The 10,093-nt window shown below is 56.0% G+C and overlaps 1 protein-coding gene across 2 annotated transcripts in view; it reads left to right on the top strand.

Annotated features, from left to right (window-relative positions):
- Positions 1-100: 100 nt before the first annotated feature.
- EXD3 (exonuclease 3'-5' domain containing 3) overlaps positions 101-10,093 on the top strand; it is a 77,486-nt gene continuing 67,493 nt past the window's right edge. For both annotated transcript variants that reach the window (XM_027556970.1, XM_027556971.1), the window contains exons 1-2: positions 101-190; positions 3,974-4,260. The gene's annotated coding sequence lies outside the window, so the exon portion shown is untranslated. The remainder of the gene's footprint in view (positions 191-3,973; positions 4,261-10,093) is intronic.

The following is a 10,093-nucleotide window of genomic DNA, read 5'->3' as shown; positions in this document are numbered from 1 at the left end:
GAGGCCCGTCCCCGTCCCCGAGTCGGCCCCGCCCTCCTGGACTTTAGCCCAGAGCTCCCGCGCCGGCGCTTTCCCGCCGCCGCTGACAGCTCGGAGTCGGCCTCGGTGCGCTGGGGAAAACCATCCGGGGCCGCCTCTGGCGCCGCTGCCGCGGCCGCGCTAAGGTTCCGGGCGGACCCTGCCGTGTCAGGTAAGAGGCCCGGGGCCGAGCCGTGAAGCGATCCTGGGGCCTCGCGGGCCGGCGCTGGACGCGGGCGCCGCTGGGAGGGGCCGGGGGCGGGTCACCCGTGGGCCCCGGGTCGGCGCCGGAGGGGCGGCTGGGGGCTCGGCGCGGAAGCTGGCCGAGGCCCGGGGCCGACGACCCTGTGCGGGCGTCTGTCAGGCCCTCAGCCCGCCGGGCTCGGCCCGCCGGCGGGGACGCGTGAGGGCCCCGAGCCTGCCCTGTGTCGGTGCCACACCGTGAACACCGGAAGCCCCCTTCTCCACAGGGAAAGCGGAAGCCCCCAGGGCTGTGCGCCCGCCCTCGGGTGACGGGGGCCGCCCTCGGGGCGCTGGGGCTCTGTCCCGGCGGAGGCGGGGCCCTGCGGGTGCCCGGCCGCCCGGCGCCGCTCGCGTCCCGCGGGGCTCCCTCTGCGTCTCACGCGGCTCTCTCAGCCCCACGGTGCCCCAGGGCCTTCACAGAGGGTGGCCGGCGGGGAGGACGCGCTCCGGCAGCTGTGGGGGCTGCATCTGTCTGAGGCGCCCACAGGCTGGGAGAGCCGCAGCGTCCCTCCTCAGGGGCCTGTCTTCGCCCTTTCACCCCTGCCACGGAGGGTCTGCTTCCTATCGCTTTGTCTACTGTTTTAAATGTTAATCTCATCTGAAAAATGCTTTCACTGCAACATGTGACTCTTTGACCAAACACCTGGGCACCGCGGCCTTTCGATGCTGGCGCAGAAACGTTCCCATCACTGCACGAACCCTGGAAACTCTGCCGGACACAGGCTCTGCCCTTATGCCTGAGCATCCTCCAGGGTCCGGGGAGGTGTGTGTCCTGGGCGGCTGGCAGAGAGCCACCTGCCTCCGACTTTGGCCACCCTCCCTGCTCAGTTGGGGCTGTGACTCTGCTTCCTTCCCTGAGGACCAAAGTCACTGAGGACAAGCCAACAGGGCTGCGAGACGATGCTTGTCGACTGGGAAGCCCTCCTGGGCCGTGCGCCCCTGAGGAGGCTGCCCTCTCACCAGTGGGGCACTGAGGTTCCCAAACTGTTGGTGTGGATCTGGGCAGAGCCCCCACTTCTCACGTGCTTCTCTCCTCCCCGAATTCCCGTGTGGACACTCCCTTCCTCAGACCAGACCTCCCAGCCCCAGGCCTCCCACCGCCCTGCCTGGTACAGCCTCAGGACCCTTGCAGCCCTGAGGGTCCCTGAGCTCAGCTGCACCCTCCCACCCGCCCACTTGGGCCTCCTCCTTCCTGCAGCCCCCCACCCACACCTGTCCTTGCAGCTCATGCCCTCTACCCACCAAGCCCCCACCGACCAGTTCAGTTCACTTCAGTTGCTAAATTGTGTCCGACTCTCTGCAACCCCATGGACTGCAGCATGCCAGGCTTCCCTGTCCATCACCAACTCCCGGAGCTTGCTCAAACTCATGTCCATCGAGTCGGTGATGCCATCCAACCATCTCTTCCTCTTCCCCTTCTCCTCCTGCCCTCAATCTTTCCCAGAATCAGGGTATTTTCCAATGAGTCAGTTCTTCACATCAGGTGGCCAAAGTATTAGAGTTTCAGCTTCAGCATCAGTCCTTTCAATGAATATTCAGGACTGATTTCCTTTAGGATTGAGTGGTTTGCTCTCCTTGCCGTCCAAGGGGCTCTCAAGAGTCTTCTCCAACACCACAGTTCAAAAGCATCAGTTCTTCGGTGCTCACCTTTCTTTATAGTCCAACTCTCACATCCATACATGACCACTGGAAAAACCATAGCTTTGACTAGACAGACCTTTGTTGGCAAAGTAATGTCTCTGTTGGCAAAGTAATATGCTGTCTAGGTTGGTCATAACTTTTCTTCCAAGGAGCGCCCCCCAAACTCTTGTCCAGGTCCTGGTCCCTCTGTCTCAGCAGGAGAAGCCTGGCCCCACTGGCCTGTCTCTGTCCACAGTAACCTCAAGCCTCAGGTGGGTCACGTGGCTCATGCCCTGGGAGCTCGCCCCTCCCCGGCCCAGTTTCTTCCCTTCCCTCCTTGGCCTCACCTCCACCCATCCTGCCTCCCAGCTGGAAGGGATCCCCGGTGCCTGCACCCCAGATCTGCCTCCTCCCTGAGAACGTGCCTGCTCCCTCGGAGCACTACCCCGTCCCCAGTGTGTCCCCGGGGGCGCTCCCCCCAGGTGTCATTTCCCCTCTATACGGATGTCCTGTGTTTCTTCCCACCTTGAACAGAAAGCCCCCGCCCTCAGCCCACGTGTCTCCTTGCTCCTTTACAGCCAGACTCCTTTTAAGAATCGGCAGGATTTAGCATCTCCGTTTCCTTTGCCGGGTGATTTTTAGATACTGAGATGTGCTTCACAAATCATACAGCTCATTTTAAAATGTACAATTCTGTGTTTTTGTCAGATTCACAGAGCTGTGCCACCATCGCCCCTAATGCATCCCCCACTGCAGCACCACCACACCCCCCCCCCCCCCCCCCGCCGTCATCCCTGCCTGAGGCAACCAGTCATCCAGTGTCTGGATTCACCTCTTCTGGACTATTCATATAAACACAATCACAAAGCATGTAGATTTCTATCTGGCATCTCCCCCTCAGCATCATGTGCTTGAGGTCTGCACACAGTGCAGGAGGGTCAGTGCTTCGTTCCTTTTCAGGCTGAGTCATTTCCATTGTGTGGACGGACCCATTTTGTTGATCAAACGGACCCCCGCTGGGGCGCTCCAAGGGGCCCCGCTGTCTGGCTCTTGTGAGTCACACACTGTGGGTGTTTCTGTGGCCTTGTGTTCTCTGTGCTCTTGGGTGCACCCTCAGGAGTGGCTTTGCTGGGTCAGGCGGTCATTCGGCGTAGCTCTTTGACTGTCTTTCCATAATGCTTTTTATTCTTGATCCTGCCGGGGTGCTGCCCAAACTCCTGTCGGGGTTTCTGGCGGCCTCCTTTGACTCATCCCTCCTCGGTGCTTGGCCTCTGGGACACATGTCCTTTGAGTCTCCTGTGTTCCCTGCCCCTTCCACCTCCTCTGGGCACCTGCTCCCCCAGGTCCCTTGAATTACCGTCTGGCTGTCCTCTGTGCCCACTAATCTTGTGTTTTTCTATTTTCACAATAAAAGAATGAAAAAAGGGACTTCCCTGGCAGGCCAGTGGTTAAGACTCCACACGTCCAATGCAGGGAGCACAGGTTCAATGCCTGGTCCAGGAACTGAAAAACCACATGCTCTGAGGCATGGCCCCCAAAAAATGAAGATGAAAGAAGTGACATCGCGGTGCCTGCCCCTGTGGTGCTGCAGCTCTGCCTCCTCATGACCCAGAGCTGGAAGCAGACTAGATGCCCTTGGGGGTGCTAGCCAAGCAGCCCCTGCGTCCACACCACAGGAGCCCACTCTGCAAAAGGGTTGGGCCCTGGGCGCACACAGCGACTCGTGTGTGTCTTAGGGGAGTGTGCCAAGTGAGCGCAGATGCACAGAGGCCAGACTGTGTGGTTCCATCCGTGCAACTTTCCTGAAATGACAGACGGTGTGAACGGAGATGCGACCAGCGTTGCCAGGGCCGCTCGCAGATCAGGGCCTTGGGGCGACTGCAGAGGGCAGCGAGGGCTCCGTGGCACTGCCATGCTCTGGCTCTCCTCTAATCCACACAACGCCCTGCTTGTGATTTGGGGTGAAAGGTACATGGGACGTCTCTTTATTATTTCTTACAAGTACATGCATATCTATAGTCATCTCAAAATGAAATGTTTAATTAAAAAAATCCTTAAGAAGGTTTCAATTACAAGTTTTTCTGTTTTACAGATACTCGGAAAGTTGGAGTGATTCAGTGACTGCTAAGGTTCTTCCAGCTCTGAAGAAGGTGGTTCAGAAACACTTGATTGTGTCTGAGAGCTAAAATCTACTTCCCAGCAGCACTGGAGGCGTTGGGAGCAGCTTCCGTCAGGACACTGTTCCACCTCTGGCCGTGAGAGCTCCCGGCCGCTCACGTCACCAGCACTGCTGAGACCGTTTGGAGCACACAGCTCACACGTGAGTGTGTGAGGGAACACACGCCGGAGGGAGCCCGGGAGAGGGAACCGGTTCCTGAGGTAAGGACTCAGCTCAGAGGCCAGCTTAGCGCTGGAACTTGCTTCCCAAGAAACTTAATAGCTGGTTAATTCCGGAGCTCAGGGGTCAATCAAATGGGCAGGAGTTTTGGATATTTGGGAATTGATTTTAGCCCAATACAAGTGGTTGGGTTTTTTTTTGTTTGTTTGTTTTTGTTTGTTTTTCCCCTTTTTAAACAATGGGCATGTCCAAGAAAAAAGCTAAATGCCAGATAAGATTTTTCTCTCAGAAAATAAATGTAGGCTCACACATGACAGAGGCACTTGGTGTCCACGGTCCCCGCGCGGAGCCTGGGTTCCTCAGGCTGTGCCCGTCACACGAGCCCGTGGAGAGCCCCTTGACCCAGTGCTGGGTGACCACAGTTCCTGGGGGCTCAGCACACCCGCCGCTTCCGCTGCTCAGGGACCGCCGACAGAGAACCTGGGTACTGAGGGCCAGTCCCTCCCCCCAGGAAGCCCTATGGAAGGAAAGGCAGCATGCCGGGAGGGGCGCGTTCAGACGCGAGCAGGGCTTCCCACCCGGGGCAGTCTGCACACCAGGGCAGCCATGCACGCACGTGGCTCAGGATTCGTCTCCTGGAGGTTCGGAGCTGAAAGGAGACTATAAACAGGGGAACTTGTAGTTCTGTCCTGCAGGACGCTGTGGGGAAGGGCTGCGTCTCCAGGGAGCCGGGCGTCGGGTGCCCTGGACCTGCAGGCGGCTCCTCACCTGTCTCTGCTCTCACAGACGGAGCCCCTCATGCAGTTTCAGAGCAGAGGCCACGCTGCTGCTGCTCCCCGAGCCAGTTCCCACTCGCAGGCCCCCTGCACAGCCATGTGGCATCCTGCCCACGACAGCTCTGCGGCCAGGGCCCACCCCCAGGTTGTGCCCCATCTCCAGGAGAAGCCAGAGTGTGAGGAAGGGGGAGGAAACATGATGCGAACCGGCAGCGACAAACCTGGAGCCAGAAACAGCCTGAAAAGAAGAAGTGTGCGTCACGTGGAGCCAACAGAGCAGCCAGTGAGTGCTGCCCCAGACGGACAGTGCCCCAGAACCACTCCAGTGGCTTCTGGAGTCCAGAGGGAAGGGCCGGCCTGGGGGCCTCCAGGGAGGAGGGCCAGCCAGAGGGAAGAGGACCATCAGGGCTGTTACAACAAAAGGCAAATCCAAGAAGCCTGCATTTAACCAGAAAGCATTCATCTCTGGTGGAGAGCAAACCAGCCCCCCCCTCACCAAAGTAAAAAATAAACAGAAGAAACGGAAGGAAGCAGGGGGAATTAATATAGAGGAAAACTTAGAATGAAATGATGCTGTTTGCAGCAGCATGGATGGACCTAGACATTATCATACTAAGTAAAGTAGGTCAACGGAGAAGGCGGTGGCACCCGCTCCAGTGCTCTTGCCTGGAGAATCCCGGATGGAGGAGCCTGGTGGGCTGCAGTCCATGGGGTCGCTGAAGGTCGGACACGACTGAGGGACTTCACTTTCACTTTTCACTTTCCTGCATTGGAGAAAGAAATGGCAACCCACTCCAGTGTTCTTGCCTGGAGAATCCCAGGGACGGGGGAGCCTGGTGGGCTGCCGTCTATGGGGTCGCAGAGAGTCGGACACGACTGAAGTGACTTAGCAGCAGCAGCAAAGTAGGTCAAAGACAACAGCACACGATGTCTCTTACATGTGGAATCTAAAATATGACGTGAATGAACTTACCAGTGAAACAGAAACAGACGCAGATGTAGACGACAGACCTGTGACGACCCAAGGGGAAAGGGGGTATAGGTTAGGGTTCTGAATTGACGGGTACACACAACTCTATGTAAAACAGATAAACACCAAGCATCTATTTACTGTACAGCACAGAGAACTATATTCAATATCTTTTCATAATCTATATTGGAAAAGAATCTGAAAATATATATATATCTGAAGAAAAAAAAGAGAAAAGTTAATTAAATACTTAAATCAGGAGACATAAAATTAGTAAAACCAGAAGCTAGTTCTTTTTTAATTTTTGGCCATGTCGTGCAACTTGAGTCCCAAAGAAAGGCAATGCCAGAGAATGTTCAAACTACCGCACAATTGCACTCATCTCACATGCCAGCAAAGTAATGCTCAAAATTCTCCAAGCTAGGCTTCAAGAGTACATGGATGGAGAACTTCCAGATGTTCAAGCTGGATTCGAAAAAGGCAGAGGAACCAGAGATCAAATTGCCAACATCTGCTGGATCATAGAAAAAGCAAGAGAATTCCAGAAAAACATCTACTTCTGCTTCTTTGACTACGCTAAAGCCTTTGACTGTGTGGATCAGAACAAACTGTGGGAAAATTCTTAAAAGAGATGGGAATACCAGACCACTTTACCTGCCTCCTGAGAAACCTGTATCCAGGTCAAGAAGCAACAGTTAGAACAGGATATGGAATAGCAGACTGGTTCCAAATTGAGAAAGGAGTATGTCAGGCGGTATATTGTCGTCCTGCTTATTTAACTTCTATGAAGAGTACATCATGTGAAATGCCAGGCAGGATGAATCACAAGCTGGAATCAAGATTGCCAGGAGAAATATCAATAACCTCAGATATGCAGATGACACCACCCTTATGGCAGAAAGTGAAGAAGAACTAAAGAGCCTTTTGATAAAAGTGAAAGAAGAGAGTGAAAAAGTTGGCTTAAAACTCAACATTCAGAAAACTAAGATCATGGCATCCGGGCCCATCAGTTCATGGCAAATAGATGGGGAAACAATGGAAATAATGACAGACTTTATTTTTGGGGGGCTCCAAAATCACTGCAGATAGTGACTGCAGCAGTGAAATTAAAAGACGCTTGTTCCTTGGAAGAAAAGCTGTGACCAACCTGGACAGCATATTAAAAAGCAGAGACATTACTTTGCTGACAAAGGTCCATCTAGTCAAAGCTATGGTTTTTCCAGTAGTCATGTATGGATGTGAGAGTTGGACTATAAGGAAAGCTGAACTCCAAAGAATTGATGCTTTTGAACTGCCGTGTAGGAGAAGACTCTTGAGAATCTGTTGGACTGCAAGGAGATCAAACCAGTCCATCCTAAATGAAATCAGTCCTGAATATTCATTGGAAGGACTGATGCTGAAGCTGAAGCTCCAATACTTTGGCCACCTGATGCAAAGAACTGACTCATTGGAAAAGACCCTGATGCTAGAAAAATTGAAGGCAGGAGAAGAAGGGGACGACAGAGGATGAGATGGTTGGATGGCATCACCGACTCGATGGATGTGAGTTTGAGTAAACTCCGGGAGTTGGTGATGGACAGGGGAGTCTGGCGTGCTGTAGTCCATGGGGTCACAAAGAGTCAGACATGACTGAGTGACTGAACTGAACTGGTAGAGCTTGAGAGATCTTAGTTTCCCAACCAGGGATCGAACCCAGGCCACGGCAGTGACAGCACCAAGTCCTAATCACTGGGCCACCAGGGAAGTCCCCCAAAACTAGTTCTTTGAAAAGACCAATGGTACAACCTTTTGCTAAGAGTAATTAAGGGAAAATGAAAGTGAAAAAAATTTTGAACACTCACGAAAGGTGAGAGCCACACACGTAAACGGCATATACACCGAACCCTGACGTTACAGTAATAAACATGGGAACCTCCTCAGAAATCAGGGCCTCCTGTCAGAACAGGCCTGGGGGAGGGGGGTTGGAGTAGGCGGTGGGCGAAGACCAGCCGGGCTCAGAAATGCTCGCTGTCTGGGCCTGGGGTCCCAGCCCCCAGCCCTGGCTGCAGCCTGGGTCACCCCGAGGCAGGACCACCAGCCGCCCCTCGAGACGGCAGGTGTGCCTGGCAGCGTGGAGAGGCGGCGACAGGAGAGGCCCGCCTTGCAGCTCATAATCCTGGGCACCCAGGTGGGTGCCCAACTCCTCTCTAGAGCTAAGAGTCCATCGTAGTTTAACTTTCAAAAATAACTTTGTGGTTTGATTACTTTTTCATGAATACGAGGTGGAGTGTGTTCATCGTGTAATATCTAGAAGATTCAGAGAGTGAAAGAGAAGACCCAGAGGGCCGGTGGGTGGCCCCAGTGCTGAGTGGGCCGGGGCCCGAGGCCCTCTATTCCCAGCAGCTGCTTTGGTGACAGCTTCGTGCCACATGGGGAGGCTTTGTCCCCGTGACATTAAATAGTCAATGTAAAATCCAATTTTTAAGGTGCTTCCCAGGTGGCTCAGTGGCAAAGAATCAGCCTGCAATGCAGGAGACTGGGGTTTGCTTGCTCCTTGGAAGAAAAGCTGTGACCAGCCTCAGTCAGAACAGGCAGGGAGCAGGAACCTCCACCCAGATGGTGGGGCTGCTGACCGCTGACCTCTGCCCCTGCTCCTGCCGCCGCCTGGCACCCAGTGAGAAAGGGTACTGAAGAGCTTTGTGGCCGAGACTCCCAGGGCTGGTTCCTGTGTGCTGCAGGGGAAGCGCTGCGCCGTGGGAGGCCAGGGCGGTGATCCAGGGGGCCAGAGACCACCACCGCGGTGTCCCTGAAAGTCACTGTCTGTGTTTAGAGTTGATGAGTCTGATTTTTAAAGAAAGGAACAATCCTGAAGTCAAATCAAGAAGTTAAGAATCAAGCCCCTGGGAAAGAGGGAGTGAGAAAGACGGACTGCCCAGTATCGCCCAGTGTTGGCGAGGACGCTACGTGAAGACCCGCCTACGAGGGGAGTCTCCCGCAGCTGCTGCCCTGGAGGCGCCCACAGGTTCCCCAGAGTCGAATGCCAGCCGCGTCTGGCCTGGCACATTGCAGAGAGGCCGACAGGCATCCACACGGGCCACGGCTGGGTCCACAGCAGATGCCCCGCGGTGTGGACAAGCCCTGTGCTGAGTGTACGGAGCTGGATGAGAAAGGATGGCTCTGTTTTCACAAGGTGTCCTGACCAGGTGGAGCTGCCAGGCCTGGGGCGGGGGCAGTGATCTTCGGGTAACGGTGGCTCTGGGTCAGGGGTGACGGTTGCCCATGCCTGAATATATTAGAGACGCTGAGTTGTCCACTTTAAGAAGTCAGTTCCACGGTCTGTGGATTACATCTCCATGAAGCTTTAAAAGCGTCACTGAGATGAACGCACACACGCTGAATTGTGTTTTAGGGGCGCCCCCGTCAGTGCTGTTGCTTCACTGAAGAGGCCTGAGCGGCCCCATCCGCAGGGGCCTGGCCTTCCGCCCCTGTGTCTCGGGGGTCCGGGGCGGCTCTGGCATGGTGACCGCGTCCTGCAGTGGGGACAGCAGGGTGACTCCTGCGGCCGTTACGCAGAGCAGTGGCTGAGGAGCCGGGCATCCGCCCGTCCTGCCGAGGCCCCGGTATCGCGGTGGGGAGGCAGCCGGGCCGCCAGGGCCACCCTCCTCCCTGGTCAGCGGCGTTTCTCCAGAGCAGTGTGTCCAGCAGAATTACCTGAGCCACAGGTGTGCCTTTAAATTTTCTGTGAAAGAGGCAAGCTAGTTTTCATGACACACTTTATGTACGCCTAGTGCGCCCTGCGCTCCTATTCCCGAGCGCAGCCGGCGTAGAGAAGCCGGCAGTTTCCTGCACTGGGCGGCCTGCCGGGTTGCGGGCGAGGAGGGGCCTCGGGCCGCCCGGATCCCGCGCTGAGCCCCGCCCCGCCGAGCTCCTGCTCGGGTCCTCCCGGGGAGCCGGAGCCTGGGCCCGGCAGCCCCCTTGCCACGCCCGCGTGCCCCCTGGCCGCTGTGGAGGCGCAGGGAATGCCTGCGGGGACACGCAGCCAGCGCCCCGTGTTTGTGGGAAACAACGGAGAAGTAGCGACGGGAGCGGGACTGGGCCTCCCAGCCAGAGTGCGGCGCTGACCCCCGTCACTCCCCGTGGTGCGGAGAG

The sequence above is a fragment of the Bos indicus x Bos taurus genome, chromosome 11 (genome assembly GCF_003369695.1).
Source record: "Bos indicus x Bos taurus breed Angus x Brahman F1 hybrid chromosome 11, Bos_hybrid_MaternalHap_v2.0, whole genome shotgun sequence".
NCBI lineage: Eukaryota > Metazoa > Chordata > Mammalia > Artiodactyla > Bovidae > Bos > Bos indicus x Bos taurus.
This window is presented reverse-complemented; position numbering and strand designations above follow the sequence as displayed.